This window comes from Paroedura picta, chromosome 17 (genome assembly GCF_049243985.1).
Source record: "Paroedura picta isolate Pp20150507F chromosome 17, Ppicta_v3.0, whole genome shotgun sequence".
Lineage (NCBI taxonomy): Eukaryota > Metazoa > Chordata > Lepidosauria > Squamata > Gekkonidae > Paroedura > Paroedura picta.
The window spans coordinates 23,476,080-23,496,642 of NC_135385.1; the positions used below are offsets into that span (position 1 = coordinate 23,476,080).

A 20,563-nucleotide genomic window follows, 5' to 3' on the forward strand; every position below is an offset into this window, starting at 1 on the left:
CTTTCAACACCTGTGGACACAGGGGAGCATGCGTACTACGCAGAGCAGCAGGGGGTGCCGGGAATAGAAGTCCTTTCCCCACCCGCGGACACTGATGGGCATGCGCACTAGGCAGGGCAGCAGAGAATGCCGGGAATAGAAGTCCTTTCCCCACCCGCGGTCACTGACGGGCATGCGCCCTACGCAGGGCAGCAGTTATTGCCGGGAATTGAAGTCCTTTCCCCACCCGAGGAGACGCGAGGCCCACCTTGTGTCTCCCCTCAGGGACGACATTCCCCACAATCCATTGCTTCGACCCGCCGATGATTGACGTTGCCTACCCCGTCCATTTCGCAGCAGCCCGGCGTAGTGCGCATGCCCGCCTGTGTCCTCGGATGATGAAAGGACTGCAGTTCCCGGCATTCCCAGCTGCCGTTCGTAATGCGCATGACGGCCTGTGTCCACCGATCGGGAAAGGACTACATTTCCCGGCATTCGCAGCTGCCTGGCGTAATGCGCATGTGTATTTTCGTGATTTCTGCATCCGTGTCGTCCTGGAAGGGGTTACTGTGGAGATGTCCGGCAACTAACCGCTAAGCGGAACGACTAATATCATGGTCCTAGTTTCCGCACGAGTCTCTTATCCGGGGCACCAATCCCTAAGAGGTAGGGAAGTAATACGGCGGCCCGCCTATACAATTCCGCTGCATTCTGCCCTAAGAGGTAGGGAAATAGTAGTTCCCGCCTATACATTTCCGGTGCGAGGTAAACATCGCTGCGGGGTTCCACTCGCGTGCTAAAAGGCTAACGAGTCCAGAAATTACGCGCTGCCCGTCGCGGGGGCGGGGGGGGGCTACAATTCCCAGCATTCTCGGCTGCCCGGCCTAGTGCGCATGACTGAGGACTTAGCGTTGAAAGCGGCGGCTGCCTCCCTTGTATCCGCGTCATTTCCCACTTTGGCCACAAGACGGCAGCCTTTCCTCTCCCTCCTCTCCCCCCCCCCCGCCCGTGCTTCTTCCCAGCTGGGCGGAGCAGATTCCTATATTCTGGCCGTCAATGGAGATGCATAGCAGGTGCTGCCGTCTGGCGGACAAACTGGGAAAATACGCGGGTAAAACTGGCCCGCGACTCCCATCCTGTGGCCAGTTTGAGAACCGCAAGACCAAGACCAGGAGGGGGAGATGGGCTGCCCGGCAACGGCTCAGCTCAAAATGGACAGTGTGCAGGACAAATTAATCTCAATGGACAAATAAATAATTAATAAATAAATAAGTATCCAGAAAGGATGAGCTGCCCCAGGGCCGTGCCTGGAGGTCCTCCGTTCCCGCTGATTCGCTGGCCGCAGTGATGGGAGGCCGGGGCCGCTGTGGAAGGCAGACTCGGTGGCCTTGAGCCCCCCCCTCCTCCACAGGCAGCCAGCTGGGAGGCCTTGGGCCAGTCGCAGTCCTGATAGAGCTGTTCTCACACAGCAGTTCTCTCAGGGCTCTCCCAACCCCCCCTCCCTCTCAGGATGGCTGCTGTGCGGCGAGGAAAGGCGATCCGAAGCCCCTTTGAGACTCCTTCAGATAGACAAAAGCCGGGTAAAAAACCTCACAGGGCACCCTGGCTCTCCAAGCCAGAACTCTCTTTCCGCCGGCCTTGCAGGAATGTACAACACTAAGGTGACCAGATTGTCCCGCTTTTGGAAGGACATCTGGGGGCACCTGGCAAATGGTACTTATGTTGAAATTTTAAAAATATATATATTACCATACTATTTTTGCGTTCTGTAAAAATCTTTGTTGCTCCACGTAGACCAAAATTTTAATCAAGAACCCACCCAGTCAATGGTGTCCCGCTTTACCAGTGTTACAATCTGGTCACCTTATACAAAACTGCAGTCGTCTTTTCGCACAAAAACCAACCAGTCCCGTTCCTAATGTTGGGGACCTGATAGATCAGCAAAGACGCTCTCTGCCCACGTTCGGGCCTCCTGTCTGGGGGTGAACCTGCGTGGTGGGCTGACCTGGAGCCCAGAAGCGTCTACACAGCACCCCCTTGGCCCTGGTGGCCAGGCAGAGTCTTTTGGGAAGCCTGCCAGGGGGGATCTCATGACTCGGATTTTAAGCCTCCCCCCTCCCCATCTCATCCCTCTTTGTTTCTGCTTCCCCCTTCTACAGAGACCACCGTTCAGCAGCACGCCCGGGAGACAGACCCCCTCCGGACGATGGGAAGGAGAAAGACGCCTTCCGGCCGCCCAAAGAGGGACTCCTCGCCCCTCTTCTTCTGCTGCCTGCAGGGGGGATAATTTAGTCCTGGGAGGTCAGTCAATGTGTTCCATTTTTAAATCATTCATAGCTAGGAAATAATTTATTTGTGTTCTAAAAGGGGGAAAACACTCAAGGCACTTTGTGGTTGTGGGGGATGTTCTGAATGCTCTTTTAAAGGTGTTGAAATATCACAGTCTCCTTTCCCTGAGAGGTCCACTTAGGTGGGGCAATACCTGCTTTCCCCTACCCAGTTTTAAAAGCGCGGGTAAATTTTCAAGGAGGGGGGGAGACTGATTTTTGAAATGGGGCAAAATTTGGAGTGACTTCAGCATGATGGATTTTTTTTTTTAACCAGATGCAGCTAGATTGCTGGCTGGCTGGCTTGCTGGACTTGGGGGAAAAAAACCCTTCTTTTCCCGAGCTGCATCACTTTGCGCATGTGTGCTCTGTTCCGCCACTCCAAGGGCTTTTTTTTTTTTTTGGGGGGGGGGGAGGTATCTTTTTCTGGCTGTGCGCTGGAAGCTGCGGAAGCAACCCCCCCCCCCGCCCAAGTCTGCTTGAGCAGGCAGAGGTTCGTTCGCTTTTGGGGGAAACACCCCAAAACAAAGTTTCTCTGGCTGTACGGGTTGCTTTGGCAGTGCAGATCTTCCCAGCTCTCCCGCAGCCTCCAGTTCAGCTATCCGGGGCTTAAAGGGCTTAGGGGAGCAGAGACGACACAACTCCCTGCAGGCTCCCTGCAGGCATTCAGCAAAGGGTGGATCTGCTCCCTAAGCACAGAGGTGCCGGCAAAGTGAAGGAAACCCCGTCACTGCCTCCCTGCCCCGTCCCGTTCCTCCTGTGGGGGGCCTGATAGATAAGCAGAGGTGCTCTCTGCCCACGTTCGGGCCTCCTGTCTGGGAGTGAACCCGCGTGGTGGGCTGATCTGGAACCCAGAAGCGTCTTCACAGCACCCCCTTGGCCCTGGTGGCCAGGCAGAGTCTTTTGGGAAACCTGCCAGGGGGTGTCTCATGACTTGGATTTTAAGCCTCCCCCCTCCCCATCTCATCCCTCTTTGTTTCTGCTTCCCCCTTCCACAGAGACCACCGTTCAGCAGCACGCCCGGGAGACAGACCCCCTCCGGACGATGGGAAAGAGAAAGACGCCTTCCGGCCGCCCAAAGAGGGACTCCTCGCCCCACTTCTTTGTGGTTGTGGGGGATGTTCTGAATGCTCTTTTAAAGGTGTTGAAATATCACAGTCTCCTTTCCCTTAGGTCCACTTAGGTGGGACAATACCTGCTTTCCCCTACCCACTTTTAAAAGCACGGGTAAATTCTCAAGGAGGGGGGGGAGACTGAATTTTCAAATGGGGCAAAATTTGGGGTAACTTCAGCATGATGGATTTTTCTTTCTTTCTTTTTTTTTTTACCAGATGCAGCTAGCTAGATTGCTGGCTGGCTGGCTTGCTGGGCTTCGGGGGGGGGGGAACCCTTCTTTTCCCGTGCTGCATCACTTTGCGCATGTGTGCTCTGTTCTGCCACTCCAAGGGCTTTGGGGGGGGGGGAAGAATCATTTTGTGGCTGTGCGCTGGAAGCTGCAGGAGCAAACCCCCCCCCCCAGACTCCTTGAGCAGGCAGAAGTTCATTGGCTTTGGGGGAGAAACACCCCCAAACAAAGTTTCTTTGGCTGTACGGGTTGCTTTTGCAGTGCAGATCTTCCCAGCTCTCCCGCAGCCTCCAGTCCAGCTACTCGGGGCTTAGGGGAGCAGAGACGCCCCAACCCCCTGCAGGCTGCGGAAGAAGACGGAGAATTGGGCGTCCAGCCAAGGATGGAATTGCTCTCTAAGCACAGAGGTGCCGGCAACGTGAAGTAAACTCCGTCCCTGCGTCCCTGCAAGGAACAGTAAGAATTCTGCTCCTCCTTGGAAATATCTTGGAGCCACTAACAAAGCGGCCAACTTTCTCCTTGGGGAAGCCGGGTCTGCCTATTCTAGACGTTTTTCTTGGTTTGAACGAGGCCTTGAGAGAGCCGGTTCGATGTCGTGGTTAGGAGTGCGGACTTCTAATCTGGCATGCCAGGTTCCATTCTGCGCTCCCCCACATGCAACCAGCTGGGTGACCTTGGGCTCGCCACGGCACTGATAAAGCTGTTCTGACCGAGCAGTGATATCAGGGCTCTCTCAGCCTCACCCACCCCACAGGGTGTCTGTTGCGGGGAGAGGAATGGGAAGGCGACTGTAAGCCGCTTTGAGCCTCCTTCGGGTAGGGAAAAGCAGCATGTAAGAACCTACTCTTCTTCTTCTTCTTCTTCTTGTCCTTCGCTGACCAGGTATGGAGTCTCTCAGTGACTCGTTCCATATAGATGAATGAATGGTCTGTTGTTCCCTGGTGATACACCCAAAATGTAATGAATAAATACATGTATAATTTCTAAAGAAGAAATGAGCTCTGTTGAAGCAGCGTGAAATCTTTGTCCCAAGAATGCATTTTGGTGTGTCCTGCAAAGGTCAAAGGGACAGGCGCTGGGTCCCTTGAGAGCTTCCTAAAAAGGAGTCTGGGGTGAAGGGATCCGGGCCAGAGCTCTGCACGAAGTCCGGCCCTTGGCCCAGGGCGTAGCTCTGCCCTCTTGGCCCGAGCAGGAGAGACGGCTTCAGTGGGACAGTGAAGGGGGTGGGCCAAGGGGCCCGGAGGCCTCCATTCTGGGCTGGGAAACAAGACTTCTGTTATCACTAAATGTCTCTTGCCCTTAAGTCTGGGTTTGGAACCTAAAGGTCGAGCTAGAAGGAAAATTTAAAATAGAAATATTTATTACAGTAAAGTGCATATATTAAAAACCAACAACATCAATGAATCACAATCATATACTGTATGAGACCTTCTGCGATATTTATTTATATTTATATGCTGCCGCGGCATGCCCCTCCCAGGCCTGGGCCTTCCCTTAGAGAGGGGCCTCGGCCCCCAGTCCCAGAAGGACTCCGGGGCTTGGTCGGCTGCAGGGAGGAGCAGAAGGCGCAGGCGGTGCCGGCTTTTCTCTTTGGGGAGCGGGGAGGCAGGAGAAGAAGAGCCCCGGAGGAGACCCGCAGGGCCCCCACCTTTAGAGTCGCGGACCAGTTTTCTCCGCGTCTTTTCCCAGTTTGGCCGCCAGACGGCAGCACCTGCTATGCATGTCTATGAGGGAAAAGGGGCAGCCGCTATTGCCGCTAAGTCGCCCGTCATGCGCACTACGCCGGGCAGCAGGGAATGCCGGGAAGTCCTTCCCCCCCCCCACCCGCGTCAAGGGAGAGAGCGGGGGGGGGCAAGATGCACCGTCGGCCCCCCGACCGCCGCCGCCGCCCTTCCCTCGCACGCAAGGCAGAGCTCGGGCGTCGGGGCTGCGTGGAACGCCTCGGCGGTGTCCATCACGCACCGGAAATTGAGAGGCGTGTACTATTTTCCTACCTCTTAGGGCATAACGCATCGGAAATGTAGAGGCGGGGACGTACTTTCCTACCTCTTAGGGCACCTTAGTGCACCGGCTAAGAGACCCGGTCGGAAACTAGGGCCATAATCTCAGTCGTTCCGATGAGCGGGCAGTTGCCGGACTTCCAAACGTAACCATTTCCCGGGCGACACGGATGCAGAAATCCCCGACGCTAGTTTGCAGAGAATGCCGGGAATTGTAGTCCTCTTATACCGGCGGCCACGGACGAGCATGCGCACTACGCCAGGCACCACGGAATGCCGGGAACAGTAGTCCTTTCCCCACCCGCGGACACAAGCGGCCATGCGCACTACGCCGGGGAGCAGGGAATGCCGGGAATAGTAGTCCTTTCAACACCCGAGGACACTGGAGAGCATGCGCACTAGGCAGGGCAGCAGAGAATGCCGGGAATAGTAGTCCTTTTTCTACCCGCGGACACCAATGAGCATGCGCACTAGGCAGTGCAGCAGAGAATGCCGGGAATAGTAGTCCTTTCAACACCTGTGGACACAGGGGAGCATGCGTACTACGCAGAGCAGCGGGGGTGCCGGGAATAGAAGTCCTTTCCCCATCCGCGGTCACTGATGGGCATGCGCCCTACGCAGGGCAGCAGAGTATGCCGGGAATAGAAGTCCTTTCCCCACCCGAGGAGACGCGAGGCCCACCTTGTGTCTCCCCTCAGAGACGACATTCCCCACAATCCATTGCTTCGACCCGCCGATGATTGACGTTGCCTTCCCCGTCCATTTCCTCACGCGGCCAATCAAAGAGGAAGGCGGGGCGTCCGAAGAGACAGGCCAATCGGAAGGGAGTCTCAGGCGTAGTGCGAGGCGATTGGCTAAGGCGCGGCCCGCGATTGGCTGCAGCCGCTTCCGGAACGAGCCGCGGGCGCAGATATTGTTGTTATTATTATTATTACTATTTTAAATAGGTGCTTATTGGCCGCATTAGGCCCGGCCCCCGGGGCTCCGGCCAGAGTGACCAGAAGCGGAGCTCCTCCTGCGATCCCGTGTGAGACCCGAGTCCACAGGCAGCCCGGAGAGGCCCTGGGCCAGTCACAGTCCTGATCGAGCTGATCTCACACAGCAGTTCTCTCTGAGCTCTCCCAGCCCCCCCTCCCTCTCAGGCGTCCTTGGTGGGGAGAGGAAAGGGAAGGCGACTGGAAGCCCCTTTGGGACTTCCTTCGGGTAGAGAACAGCCGGGTATAAAAGACTCCCAGGGCTGTTTTTGGGGAAATGGACATAGCAGAGGTTTGCTTCCCCTTGCAGCTCCCTGGAGGAAAAGTGGGCGGAAGCGGGCTCAGCAGACCGGGGCTCTCCAAGCCAGAACACCCCCCCCCCCCTGACCAGGCAGGCCCCGCAGGAACTTCGCACAAAGCCCACCCTTCCGCCCCGTACCTCCTGTGGGGGGCCTGATAGATAAGGCAAGGCGCTCTCTGCCCACGTTCGGGCCTCCTGTCTGGGGGTGAACCTGCGTGGTGGGCTGATCTGGAGCCCAGAAACGTCTTGGTGCATCCAGCCCAGCACCCCCTTGGCCCCGGTGGCCAGGCAGAGTCTTCCTGCTGCAAGGGGGTGTCTCGTGACCTGGATTTGAGCCCCCCCCTCCCCATCTCATGCATCTTTTTTTCCGCTTCCCCCTTCCAGAGAGATCACCGTTCAGCAGCACGCCGGGGAGACAGACCCCCTCCGGGCGATGGGAGCCATCAGAGACAGAAGGACGCCTTCCGGGTGCCCAAAGAGGGACTCCTCACCCCACCTCTTCTGCTGCCTGAAGGCGGGGGGGATAATTTATTTCGGAGAGGTCAGTCGATTCTGTTTTTAAATCATTCGTAGCTAGGCAATAATTTAATTGTGTTTGAAAAGGGGGGAAAGCACTCAAGGCACTTTGTGGGGAATGGGGATTAAAAGAGGCAGTGGTACGCCCGTTGCTCAAAAATACATCCTTGGCTCTGGAGCCTGACAACTACCGCCCCGTCTCGCATCTGGCGTTTCTGGTGTGCAACTCCTAGCGACTCACTCCGCCGGGAACCTGGGCCTGATCCTGGATGCTTCCCTTACAATGGAAGCCCAGGTCACAAAGGTAGCACGGCTGGCCTTCTTCCTCCTCCGCCAAGCAACCCGGCTAGCGCCCTACCTGGACCCAGAGCACCTGGCCACAGTGATCCACGCGACCGTCCCCTGTAGGCTGGACTTCTGCAGCTCGCTCTACGCAGGCCTACCCTTATCCTTGACCCGGAAACTAAAACTGGTGCAGAACGCCGCGGCCAGGATTCTCACTAAGACATCATGGAGATCTCACATCTGGCCGGTATTCCAAGAACTCGGCTGGCTCCCAGTTGAATTCCGGATTAAGCTCAAGGTTTTGGTAAATCACCTTTAAGGCCGTACGCGATCTGGGCCCAGTGTACCTGAGAGACCGCCTCCCTGCCTATACCCCCAGAAGAGCTCTACGCTCCGCCACTTCCAACTGGCTGCGGATCCCTGGCCCTAAAGAGGCACGTCGGACCTCAACAAAGGCCAGGGCCTTTTCAGTCCTGGCCCCCACCTGGTGGAAGGAGCTCCCCGAAGTGATCAGGGCCCTGCCGGAACTTCCACAATTCCACAGGGCCTGCAAAAATGAGCTTTTCCACCAGGCATTTGCTTGAGGCCAACTGACCCATAATATCTACAGGTCCCCCCCACCCCAAACTGAGAGGTCGAACCTATCAAGGATGTGTCAAAGTTATGGTTGTCAAAATACTGTTCTAGTTCTAGTATGTATGTTATTGTTGTTATGTTGTTATATTGATACTGATACCGTTCCATGGAGTGTTCTGAAATGTTTTCTGTAAACCGCCCAGAGCCGTAGGGAAGGGCGGTATAAAAATCTAAATAAATAGATAAATGTTCTGAATGCTCTGTGTTTAAAGGTGTTAAAATCTCACAGTCCTCCTTTCCCTGAGAGCTCCACTTAGGTGGGGCAATACCTGCATCCCACTCCCCGCTTTTAAAACCACAAAGGAATTCTCAAGGGTTGACCGATTTTTGAAATGTGGCAACCTTTGGAGTAACTTCAGCATGATGGATTTATTTTTTTTACTGAATGCAACTTTCTTTCTTTCCTTTCTGACGGGGCACAGTCCTGAGCTGCATCACTTTGCGCACGTGTGCTCTGTTCTGCCACTCCAAGGGCTTTTGGGGGGGAGGTATCTTTTTGTGGCTGTGCACTGGAAGCTGCAGGAGCAAACCCCCCCCCCCCAAGACTCCTTGAGCAGGCAGAAGTTCATTGGCTCTCCAGGTTTGTTCCGCAGTGCAGATCTTCCCAGCTCTCCCGCAGCCTCCAGTCCAGCTACTCGGGGCTTAAAGGGCTTAGGGGAGCAGAGACGACACAACTCCCTGCAGGCATCCAGCAAAGGGTGGAGCTGCTCCCTAAGCACAGAGGTGCCGGCAAAGTGAAGGACACCCTGTCACTGCTTCCCTGCAAGGAACGGTAAGAATTCTGCTCCTACTTGGACATAGCTGGGAGCCACTAACAAAGCGGCCACCGTTCTCCTTGGGGAAGCTGGGACTGCTCGCTTTAGGCGTTTCTCTGTGATTTGAACGAGGCCTTGTCCTTCGCTGACCGGGCATGGAGTCTCCGGGAATCTCGTTCCGTATGGACAGCCGTGCATAGATGAACGAACGGGCCGTCGTTCCCTGTTGATACACCCAAAACACAATAAATGAATATGTATAATGGCTAAAGGTGAAGCAGCGTGAAATCTTTGTCCCAGGAATGCCTTTTGGTGTGTCCTGCAAAGGACAAAGGGACAGCCGTTTGGCTCCTCTTAAAGAGGAGTCTCAGGCGAAGGGATCCAGGCCGGAGCTCTGCCCGAAGTCCGGCTCTTGGACCAGGGCGTAGCTCTGCCCTCTTGGCCCGAGCAGGAGAGATGGTTCTGTGGGACGGCGAAGGAGACGGGCTCTCCCGCCAAGGGGCCCTGAATTCTGGGCCGGGAAACACCCAGAGCGTGTAGAGCGAGACCTCTGTTCTCCCTGAATGTCTCTTGCCCTTAAGTCTGGGTTTGGAACCTAACGTTTGGGCTCGGAGGAAAATTTAAAATAGAAATGTTTATTACAGCATAGGGCAAATATTAAAACTTAAAGACAGTGAATCACAATAGACCCTCTGCATGCGACTGAGATCAGTGAAGCGCATTCTGACCCCCAGGGTCTTCCTCGGTGGCCAGGATATTTAAAATGCCCCATTGGACTAAGGTTTAGGCTTCTGGGATGAGGATCTGAGGATCTGCCTGGCCCGGAGGCACCAGGAGGGGAGGGGAGGAGGGAGCCCCCCCCCCCCCGGGCCTACTTCGACTGCGCCGCCCCCGCCCGGAGCCCCCGGAGAGAAGAAGGCCGAAGAAAGAACGAAAAGACCTACCTGCCGGAAGTTGCACGCGGAAGAACAGACGGCGCGGACATTTTCATGTGGCCCCGCCCCCTGCGCCTCAGCCAATCACGAAGAACGGCCTAGCCAACCGCCTCGCCCGGCGCCGCAGCCTTTCTTCCGATTGGTCTGCCTTGTCCGTCACTCCACCATCCCCTCTTCGTCCCGCCCTCGCCGCCTCAGCCAATCGCACGGGGCGTCTTAACCAATCGACGCACAAGACGCCTCAGACTCCCATCCGATTGGCCGGACCTACCTTCCCCTTTGATTGGACGCCGGAGGAAGATAGGCGGGAAAAATGACGTCATTCCCGGCATTCGCAGCAGCCCGGCGTAGTGCGCATGCCCGCCTGTGTCCTCGGATGATGAAAGGACTGCAGTTCTCGGCATTCCCATTTGCCGTGCGTAATGCGCATGACGGCCTGTGTCCACCGAACGGGAAAGGACTACATTTCCCGGCATTCGCAGCTGCCTGGCGTAATGCGCATGTGTATTTTCGTGATTTCTGCATCCGTGTCGTCCTGGAAGGGGTTACTGTGGAGAAGTCCGGCAACTAACCGCTAAGCGGAACGACTAATATCATGGTCCTAGTTTCCGCACGAGTCTCTTATCCGGGGCACCAATCCCTAAGAGGTAGGGAAGTAATACGGCGGCCCACCTATACAATTCCGCTGCATTCTGCCCTAAGAGGTAGGGAAATAGTAGTTCCCGCCTGTACATTTCCGGTGCGAGGTAAACATCGCTGCGGGGTTCCACTCGCGTGCTAAAAGGCTAACGAGTCCAGAAATTACGCGCTGCCCGTCGCGGGGGCGGGGGGGGGCTACAATTCCCAGCATTCTCGGCTGCCCGGCCTAGTGCGCATGACTGAGGACTTTGCGTGAAAAGCGGCGTCTGCCTCCCTTGCATCCGCGTCATTTCCCACTTTGGCCACAAGACGGCAGCCTTTCCTCTCCCTCCTCTCCCCCCCCCCCCGTGCTTCTTCCCAGCTGGGCGGAGCAGATTCCTATATTCTGGCCGTCAATGGAGATGCATAGCAGGTGCTGCCGTCTGGCGGACAAACTGGGGAAATACGCGGGTAAAACTGGCCCGCGACTCCCATCCTGTGGCCAGTTTGAGAACCGCAAGACCAAGACCAGGAGGGGGAGATGGGCTGCCCGGCAACGGCTCAGCTCAAAATGGACAGTGTGCAGGACAAATTAATCTCAATGGACAAATAATTAATTAATAAATAAATAAGTATCCAGAAAGGATGAGCTGCCCCAGGGCCGTGCCTGGAGGTCCTCCGTTCCCGCTGATTCGCTGGCCGCAGAGATGGGAGGACGGGGCCGCTGTGGAAGGCAGACTCGGTGGCCTTGAACCCCCCTCCTCCTCCACAGGCAGCCAGCTGGGAGGCCTTGGGCCAGTCGCAGTCCTGATAGAGCTGTTCTCACACAGCAGTTCTCTCAGGGCTCTCCCAACCCCCCCTCCCTCTCAGGATGGCTGCTGTGCGGCGAGGAAAGGCGATCCGAAGCCCCTTTGAGACTCCTTCAGATAGAGAAAAGCCGGGTAAAAAACCTCACAGGGCACCCTGGCTCTCCAAGCCAGAACTCTCTTTCCGCCGGCCTTGCAGGAATGTACAACACTAAGGTGACCAGATTGTCCCGCTTTTGGAAGGACATCTGGGGGCACCTGGCAAATGGTAGTTATGTTGAAATTTTAAAAATATATATATTACCATACTATTTTTGCGTTCTGTAAAAATCTTTGTTGCTCCACGTAGACCAAAATTTTAATCAAGAACCCACCCAGTCAACGGTGTCCCGCTTTACCAGTGTTACAATCTGGTCACCTTATACAAAACTGCAGTCGTCTTTTCGCACAAAAACCAACCCGTCCCGTTCCTAATGTTGGGGACCTGATAGATCAGCAAAGACGCTCTCTGCCCACGTTCGGGCCTCCTGTCCGGGGGTGAACCTGCGTGGTGGGCTGACCTGGAGCCCAGAAGCGTCTTCACAGCACCCCCTTGGCCCTGGTGGCCAGGCAGAGTCTTTTGGGAAGCCTGCCAGGGGGTGTCTCATGACTTGGATTTTAAGCCTCCCCCCTCCCCATCTCATCCCTCTTTGTTTCTGCTTCCCCCTTCCACAGAGACCACCGTTCAGCAGCACGCCCGGGAGACAGACCCCCTCCGGACGATGGGAAAGAGAAAGACGCCTTCCGGCCGCCCAAAGAGGGACTCCTCGCCCCTCTTCTTCTGCTGCCTGCAGGGGGGATAATTTAGTCCTGGGAGGTCAGTCAATGTGTTCCATTTTTAAATCATTCATAGCTAGGAAATAATTTATTTGTGTTCTAAAAGGGGGAAAACACTCAAGGCACTTTGTGGTTGTGGGGGATGTTCTGAATGCTCTTTTAAAGGTGTTGAAATATCACAGTCTCCTTTCCCTGAGAGGTCCACTTAGGTGGGGCAATACCTGCTTTCCCCTACCCACTTTTAAAAGCGCGGGTAAATTCTCAAGGAGGGGGGGAGACTGATTTTCGAAATGGGGCAAAATTTGGAGTGACTTCAGCATGATGGATTTTTTTTTTTTAACCAGATGCAGCTAGCTAGATTGCTGGCTGGCTGGCTTGCTGGACTTGGGGGAAAAAAACCCTTCTTTTCCCGAGCTGCATCACTTTGCGCATGTGTGCTCTGTTCCGCCACTCCAAGGGCTTTTTTTTTGGGGGGGGGAGGTATCTTTTTCTGGCTGTGCGCTGGAAGCTGCGGGAGCAACCCCCCCTCCCCCGCCCAAGTCTGCTTGAGCAGGCAGAGGTTCGTTCGCTTTTGGGGGAAACACCCCAAAACAAAGTTTCTCTGGCTGTACGGGTTGCTTTGGCAGTGCAGATCTTCCCAGCTCTCCCGCAGCCTCCAGTTCAGCTATCCGGGGCTTAAAGGGCTTAGGGGAGCAGAGACGACACAACTCCCTGCAGGCTCCCTGCAGGCATTCAGCAAAGGGTGGATCTGCTCCCTAAGCACAGAGGTGCCGGCAAAGTGAAGGAAACCCCGTCACTGCCTCCCTGCCCCGTCCCGTTCCTCCTGTGGGGGGCCTGATAGATAAGCAGAGGTGCTCTCTGCCCACGTTCGGGCCTCCTGTCTGGGAGTGAACCCGCGTGGTGGGCTGATCTGGAACCCAGAAGCGTCTTCACAGCACCCCCTTGGCCCTGGTGGCCAGGCAGAGTCTTTTGGGAAACCTGCCAGGGGGTGTCTCATGACTTGGATTTTAAGCCTCCCCCCTCCCCATCTCATCCCTCTTTGTTTCCGCTTCCCCCTTCCACAGAGACCACCGTTCAGCAGCACGCCCGGGAGACAGACCCCCTCCGGACGATGGGAAAGAGAAAGACGCCTTCCGGCCGCCCAAAGAGGGACTCCTCGCCCCACTTCTTTGTGCTTGTGGGGGATGTTCTGAATGCTCTTTTAAAGGTGTTGAAATATCACAGTCTCCTTTCCCTGAGAGGTCCACTTAGGTGGGACAATACCTGCTTTCCCCTACCCACTTTTAAAAGCACGGGTAAATTCTCAAGGAGGGGGGGAGACTGAATTTAGAAATGGGGCAAAATTTGGGGTAACTTCAGCATGATGGATTTTTCTTTCTTTTTTTTTTTTTACCAGATGCAGCTAGCTAGATTGCTGGCTGGCTGGCTTGCTGGGCTTGGGGGGGGGGGAACCCTTATTTTCCCGTGCTGCATCACTTTGCGCATGTGTGCTCTGTTCTGCCACTCCAAGGGCTTTTTTTTGGGGGGGGAAGAATCTTTTTGTGGCTGTGCGCTGGAAGCTGCAAGAGCAACCCCCCCCCCAAGACTCCTTGAGCAGGCAGAAGTTCATTGGCTTTGGGGGGAAAACACCCCCAAACAAAGTTTCTTTGGCTGTACGGGTTGCTTTTGCAGTGCAGATCTTCCCAGCTCTCCCGCAGCCTCCAGTCCAGCTACTCGGGGCTTAGGGGAGCAGAGACGCCCCAACCCCCTGCAGGCTGCGGAAGAAGACGGAGAATTGGGCGTCCAGCCAAGGATGGAGTTGCTCTCTAAGCACAGAGGTGCCGGCAACGTGAAGTAAACTCCGTCCCTGCGTCCCTGCAAGGAACAGTAAGAATTCTGCTCCTCCTTGGAAATATCTTGGAGCCACTAACAAAGCGGCCAACTTTCTCCTTGGGGAAGCCGGGTCTGCCTATTCTAGACGTTTTTCTTGGTTTGAACGAGGCCTTGAGAGAGCCGGTTCGATGTCGTGGTTAGGAGTGCGGACTTCTAATCTGGCATGCCAGGTTCCATTCTGCGCTCCCCCACATGCAACCAGCTGGGTGACCTTGGGCTCGCCACGGCACTGATAAAGCTGTTCTGACCGAGCAGTGATATCAGCGCTCTCTCAGCCTCACCCACCCCACAGGGTGTCTGTTGCGGGGTGAGGAATGGGAAGGCGACTGTAAGCCGCTTTGAGCCTCCTTCGGGTAGGGAAAAGCAGCATGTAAGAACCTACTCTTCTTCTTCTTCTTCTTCTTCTTGTCCTTCGCTGACCAGGTATGGAGTCTCTCAGTGACTCGTTCCATATAGATGAATGAATGGTCTGTTGTTCCCTGGTGATACACCCAAAATGTAATGAATAAATACATGTATAATTTCTAAAGAAGAAATGAGCTCTGTTGAAGCAGCGTGAAATCTTTGTCCCAAGAATGCATTTTGGTGTGTCCTGCAAAGGTCAAAGGGACAGGCGCTGGGTCCCTTGAGAGCTTCCTAAAAAGGAGTCTGGGGTGAAGGGATCCGGGCCAGAGCTCTGCCCGAAGTCCGGCCCTTGGCCCAGGGCGTAGCTCTGCCCTCTTGGCCCGAGCAGGAGAGACGGCTTCAGTGGGACAGTGAAGGGGGTGGGCCAAGGGGCCCGGAGGCCTCAATTCTGGGCTGGGAAACAAGACTTCTGTTCTGTTCTTTTGGGGAGCCTGCCAGAGGCCTCAATTCTGGGCTGGGAAACAGCCGGAGCCTGTCGAGCAAGACTTCTCTTCTCGCTAAATGTCTCTTGCCCTTAAGTCTGGGTTTGGAACCTAAAGGTCGAGCTAGAAGGAAAATTTAAAATAGAAATATTTATTACAGTAAAGTGCATATATTAAAAACCAACAACATCAATGAATCACAATCATATACTGTATGAGACCTTCTGCGATATTTATTTATATTTATATGCTGCCGCGGCATGCCCCTCCCAGGCCTGGGCCTTCCCTTAGAGAGGGGCCTCGGCCCCCAGTCCCAGAAGGACTCCGGGGCTTGGTCGGCTGCAGGGAGGAGCAGAAGGCGCAGGCGGTGCCGGCTTTTCTCTTTGGGGAGCGGGGAGGCAGGAGAAGAAGAGCCCCGGAGGAGACCCGCAGGGCCCCCACCTTTAGAGTCGCGGACCAGTTTTCTCCGCGTCTTTTCCCAGCTTGGCCGCCAGACGGCAGCACCTGCTATGCATGTCTATGAGGGAAAAGGGGCAGCCGCTATTGCCGCTAAGTCGCCCGTCATGCGCACTACGCCGGGCAGCAGGGAATGCCGGGAAGTCCTTCCCCCCCCCCCACCCGCGTCAAGGGAGGGAGCGGGGGGGGCAAGATGCACCGTCGGCCCCCCGACCGCCGCCGCCGCCCTTCCCTCGCACGCAAGGCAGAGCTCGGGCGTCGGGGCTGCGTGGAACGCCTCGGCGGTGTCCATCACGCACCGGAAATTGAGAGGCGTCTACTATTTTCCTACCTCTTAGGGCAGAACGCATCGGAAATGTAGAGGCGGGGACGTACTTTCCTACCTCTTAGGGCACCTTAGTGCACCGGCTAAGAGACCCGGTCGGAAACTAGGGCCATAATCTCAGTCGTTCCGATTAGCGGGCAGTTGCCGGACTTCCAAACGTAACCATTTCCCGGGCGACACGGATGCAGAAATCCCCGACGCAAGTTTGCAGAGAATGCCGGGAATTGTAGTCCTCTTATACCGGCGGCCACGGACGAGCATGCGCACTACGCCAGGCACCACGGAATGCCGGGAACAGTAGTCCTTTCCCCACCCGCGGACACAAGCGGCCATGCGCACTACGGCGGGGAGCAGGGAATGCCGGGAATAGTAGTCCTTTCAACACCCGAGGACACTGGAGAGCATGCGCACTAGGCAGGGCAGCAGAGAATGCCGGGAATAGTAGTCCTTTTTCCACCCGCGGACACTAGTGAGCATGCGCACTCCGCAGGGCAGCAGGGATTGCCGGGAATAGTAGTCCTTTCAACACCCGTGGACACAGGCGAGCATGCGTACTACGCAGGGCAGCAGGGGGTGCCGGGAATAGAAGTCCTTTCCCCACCCGCGGACATTGATGGGCCTGCGCACTAGGCAGGGCAGCAGAGAATGCCGGGAATTGAAGTCCTTTCCCCACCCGAGGAGACGCGAGGCCCACCTTGTGTCTCCCCTCAGAGACGACATTCCCCACAATCCATTGCTTCGACCCGCCGATGATTGACGTTGCCTTCCCCGTCCATTTCCTCACGCGGCCAATCAAAGAGGAAGGCGGGGCGTCCGAAGAGACAGGCCAATCGGAAGGGAGTCTCAGGCGTAGTGCGAGGCGATTGGCTAAGGCGCGGCCCGCGATTGGCTGCAGCCGCTTCCGGAACGAGCCGCGGGCGCAGATATTGTTATTATTATTATTATTACTATTTTAAATAGGTGCTTATTGGCCGCATTAGGCCCGGCCCCCGGGGCTCCGGCCAGAGTGACCAGAAGCGGAGCTCCTCCTGCGATCCCGTGTGAGACCCGAGTCCACAGGCAGCCCGGAGAGGCCTTGGGCCAGTCACAGTCCTGATCGAGCTGATCTCACACAGCAGTTCTCTCTGAGCTCTCCCAGCCCCCCCCCCCCCTCTCAGGCGTCCTTGGTGGGGAGAGGAAAGGGAAGGCGACTGGAAGCCCCTTTGGGACTTCCTTCGGGTAGTGAAAAGCCGGGTATAAAAGCCTCCCAGGGCTGTTTTTGGGGAAATGGACATGGCAGAGCTTTGCTTCCCCTTGCAGCTCCCTGGAGGAAACGTGGGCGGAAGCGCGCTCAGCAGACCGGGGCTCTCCAAGCCAGAACACCCCCCCCCCCTCTCTGACCAGGCAGGCCCCGCAGGAACTTCGCACAAAGCCCACCCTTCCGTCCCGTTCCTCCTGTGGGGGGCCTGATAGATAAGGCAAGGCGCTCTCTGCCCACGTTCGGGCCTCCTGTCTGGGGGTGAACCTGCGTGGTGGGCTGATCTGGAGCCCAGAAACGTCTTGGTGCATCCAGCCCAGCACCCCCTTGGCCCCGGTGGCCAGGCAGAGTCTTCCTGCTGCAAGGGGGTGTCTCGTGACCTGGATTTGAGCCCCCCCCTCCTCCCCATCTCATGCATCTTTTTTTCCGCTTCCCCCTTCCAGAGAGATCACCGTTCAGCAGCACGCCGGGGAGACAGACCCCCTCCGGACGATGGGAGCCATCAGAGAGAGAAGGACGCCTTCCGGGTGCCCAAAGAGGGACTCCTCACCCCACCTCTTCTGCTGCCTGAAGGCGGGGGGGGGGATAATTTATTTCGGAGAGGTCAGTCGATTCTGTTTTTAAATCATTCGTAGCTAGGCAATAATTTAATTGTGTTTGAAAAGGGGGGAAAGCACTCAAGGCACTTTGTGGGGAATGGGGATTAAAAGAGGCAGTGGTACGCCCGTTGCTCAAAAATACATCCTTGGCTCTGGAGCCTGACAACTACCGCCCCGTCTCGCATCTGGCGTTTCTGGTGTGCAACTCCTAGCGACTCACTCCGCCGGGAACCTGGGCCTGATCCTGGATGCTTCCCTTACAATGGAAGCCCAGGTCACAAAGGTAGCACGGCTGGCCTTCTTCCTCCTCCGCCAAGCAACCCGGCTAGCGCCCTACCTGGACCCAGAGCACCTGGCCACAGTGATCCACGCGACCGTCCCCTGTAGGCTGGACTTCTGCAGCTCGCTCTACGCAGGCCTACCCTTATCCTTGACCCGGAAACTAAAACTGGTGCAGAACGCCGCGGCCGGGATTCTCACTAAGACATCATGGAGATCTCACATCTGGCCGGTACTCCAAGAACTCGGCTGGCTCCCAGTTGAATTCCGGATTAAGCTCAAGGTTTTGGTAATCACCTTTAAGGCCGTACGCGATCTGGGCCCAGTGTACCCGAGAGACCGCCTCCCTGCCTATACCCCCAGAAGAGCTCTACGCTCCGCCACTTCCAACTGGCTGCGGATCCCTGGCCCTAAAGAGGCACGTCGGACCTCAACAAAGGCCAGGGCCTTTTCAGTCCTGGCCCCCACCTGGTGGAAGGAGCTCCCCGAAGTGATCAGGGCCCTGCCGGAACTTCCACAATTCCACAGGGCCTGCAAAAATGAGCTTTTCCACCAGGCATTTGCTTGAGGCCAACTGACCCATAACATCTACAGGTCCCCCCCACCCCAAACTGAGAGGTCGAACCTATCAAGGATGTGTCAAAGTTATGGTTGTCAAAATACTGTTCTAGTTCTAGTATGTATGTTATTGTTGTTATGTTGTTATATTGATACTGATACCGTTCCATGGAGTGTTCTGAAATGTTTTCTGTAAACCGCCCAGAGCCGTAGGGAAGGGCGGTATAAAAATCTAAATAAATAGATAAATGTTCTGAATGCTCTGTGTTTAAAGGTGTTAAAATCTCACAGTCCTCCTTTCCCTGAGAGCTCCACTTAGGTGGGGCAATACCTGCATCCCACTCCCCGCTTTTAAAACCACAAAGGAATTCTCAAGGGTTGACCGATTTTTGAAATGTGGCAACCTTTGGAGTAACTTCAGCATGATGGATTTATTTTTTTTACTGAATGCAACTTTCTTTCTTTCCTTTCTGACGGGGCACAGTCCTGAGCTGCATCACTTTGCGCACGTGTGCTCTGTTCTGCCACTCCAAGGGCTTTTGGGGGGGAGGTATCTTTTTGTGGCTGTGCACTGGAAGCTGCAGGAGCAAACCCCCCCCCCCCAAGACTCCTTGAGCAGGCAGAAGTTCATTGGCTCTCCAGGTTTGTTCCGCAGTGCAGATCTTCCCAGCTCTCCCGCAGCCTCCAGTCCAGCTACTCGGGGCTTAAAGGGCTTAGGGGAGCAGAGACGACACAACTCCCTGCAGGCATCCAGCAAAGGGTGGAGCTGCTCCCTAAGCACAGAGGTGCCGGCAAAGTGAAGGACACCCTGTCACTGCTTCCCTGCAAGGAACGGTAAGAATTCTGCTCCTACTTGGACATAGCTGGGAGCCACTAACAAAGCGGCCACCGTTCTCCTTGGGGAAGCTGGGACTGCTCGCTTTAGGCGTTTCTCTGTGATTTGAACGAGGCCTTGTCCTTCGCTGACCGGGCATGGAGTCTCCGGGAATCTCGTTCCGTATGGACAGCCGTGCATAGATGAACGAACGGGCCGTCGTTCCCTGTTGATACACCCAAAACACAATAAATGAATATGTATAATGGCTAAAGGTGAAGCAGCGTGAAATCTTTGTCCCAGGAATGCCTTTTGGTGTGTCCTGCAAAGGACAAAGGGACAGCCGTTTGGCTCCTCTTAAAGAGGAGTCTCAGGCGAAGGGATCCAGGCCGGAGCTCTGCCCGAAGTCCGGCTCTTGGACCAGGGCGTAGCTCTGCCCTCTTGGCCCGAGCAGGAGAGATGGTTCTGTGGGACGGCGAAGGAGACGGGCTCTCCCGCCAAGGGGCCCTGAATTCTGGGCCGGGAAACACCCAGAGCGTGTAGAGCGAGACCTCTGTTCTCCCTGAATGTCTCTTGCCCTTAAGTCTGGGTTTGGAACCTAACGTTTGGGCTCGGAGGAAAATTTAAAATAGAAATGTTTATTACAGCATAGGGCAAATATTAAAACTTAAAGACAGTGAATCACAATAGACCCTCTGCATGCGACTGAGATCAGTGAAGCGCATTCTGACCCCCAGGGTCTTCCTCGGTGGCCAGGATATTTAAAATGCCCCATTGGACTAAGGTTTAGGCTTCTGGGATGAGGATCTGAGGATCTGCCTGGCCCGGAGGCACCAGGAGGGGAGGGGAGGAGGGAGCCCCCCCCCCCCGGGCCTACTTCGACTGCGCCGCCCCCGCCCGGAGCCCCCGGAGAGAAGAAGGCCGAAGAAAGAACGAAAAGACCTACCTGCCGGAAGTTGCACGCGGAAGAACAGACGGCGCGGACATTTTCATGTGGCCCCGCCCCCTGCGCCTCAGCCAATCACGAAGAACGGCCTAGCCAACCGCCTCGCCCGGCGCCGCAGCCTTTCTTCCGATTGGTCTGCCTTGTCCGTCACTCCACCATCCCCTCTTCGTCCCGCCCTCGCCGCCTCAGCCAATCGCACGGGGCGTCTTAACCAATCGACGCACAAGACGCCTCAGACTCCCATCCGATTGGCCGGACCTACCTTCCCCTTTGATTGGACGCCGGAGGAAGATAGGCGGGAAAAATGACGTCATTCCCGGCATTCGCAGCAGCCCGGCGTAGTGCGCATGCCCGCCT

At 56.0% G+C, this 20,563-nt stretch overlaps 6 long non-coding RNA genes across 10 annotated transcripts; 4 read left to right on the forward strand and 2 right to left on the reverse strand.

The window, feature by feature from the left end:
* Nucleotides 1-485: 485 nt before the first annotated feature.
* On the forward strand, nucleotides 486-4,656 carry LOC143827265 (uncharacterized). 3 transcript variants are annotated; one of them, XR_013227236.1, is made up of 3 exons: nucleotides 486-645; nucleotides 2,139-2,280; nucleotides 3,305-4,655. It is a non-coding gene; the product is annotated as an uncharacterized LOC143827265 (long non-coding RNA). The 3 variants fall into 3 exon arrangements; XR_013227238.1 differs by having other exon boundaries at nucleotides 634-702; nucleotides 3,305-4,656; XR_013227237.1 differs by lacking the exon at nucleotides 486-645 and adding an exon at nucleotides 1,141-1,559 and having other exon boundaries at nucleotides 3,305-4,656.
* Nucleotides 4,657-6,312: 1,656 nt separating this feature from the next.
* Nucleotides 6,313-8,559, forward strand: LOC143827463 (uncharacterized). Its single transcript, XR_013227335.1, has 2 exons — nucleotides 6,313-6,678; nucleotides 7,311-8,559. It is a non-coding gene; the product is annotated as an uncharacterized LOC143827463 (long non-coding RNA).
* Nucleotides 8,560-8,713: 154 nt separating this feature from the next.
* Nucleotides 8,714-10,404, reverse strand: LOC143827456 (uncharacterized). The gene is made up of 2 exons (XR_013227323.1): nucleotides 10,063-10,404; nucleotides 8,714-9,341 (listed from the first exon to the last, which is right to left on the reverse strand). It is a non-coding gene; the product is annotated as an uncharacterized LOC143827456 (long non-coding RNA).
* A 48-nt stretch (nucleotides 10,405-10,452) lies between these two features.
* Nucleotides 10,453-14,716, forward strand: LOC143827461 (uncharacterized). Of its 3 annotated transcripts, none has more exons than XR_013227332.1 (3): nucleotides 10,453-10,757; nucleotides 12,192-12,333; nucleotides 13,358-14,716. It is a non-coding gene; the product is annotated as an uncharacterized LOC143827461 (long non-coding RNA). The 3 variants fall into 3 exon arrangements; XR_013227330.1 differs by having other exon boundaries at nucleotides 10,475-10,700; nucleotides 13,358-14,715; XR_013227331.1 differs by lacking the exon at nucleotides 10,453-10,757 and adding an exon at nucleotides 11,190-11,612 and having other exon boundaries at nucleotides 13,358-14,715.
* Nucleotides 14,717-15,888: 1,172 nt separating this feature from the next.
* Nucleotides 15,889-18,704, forward strand: LOC143827458 (uncharacterized). The gene is made up of 2 exons (XR_013227325.1): nucleotides 15,889-16,813; nucleotides 17,454-18,704. It is a non-coding gene; the product is annotated as an uncharacterized LOC143827458 (long non-coding RNA).
* A 154-nt stretch (nucleotides 18,705-18,858) lies between these two features.
* LOC143827455 (uncharacterized) lies at nucleotides 18,859-20,548 on the reverse strand. Its single transcript, XR_013227322.1, has 2 exons — nucleotides 20,207-20,548; nucleotides 18,859-19,486 (listed from the first exon to the last, which is right to left on the reverse strand). It is a non-coding gene; the product is annotated as an uncharacterized LOC143827455 (long non-coding RNA).
* Nucleotides 20,549-20,563: the final 15 nt, after the last annotated feature.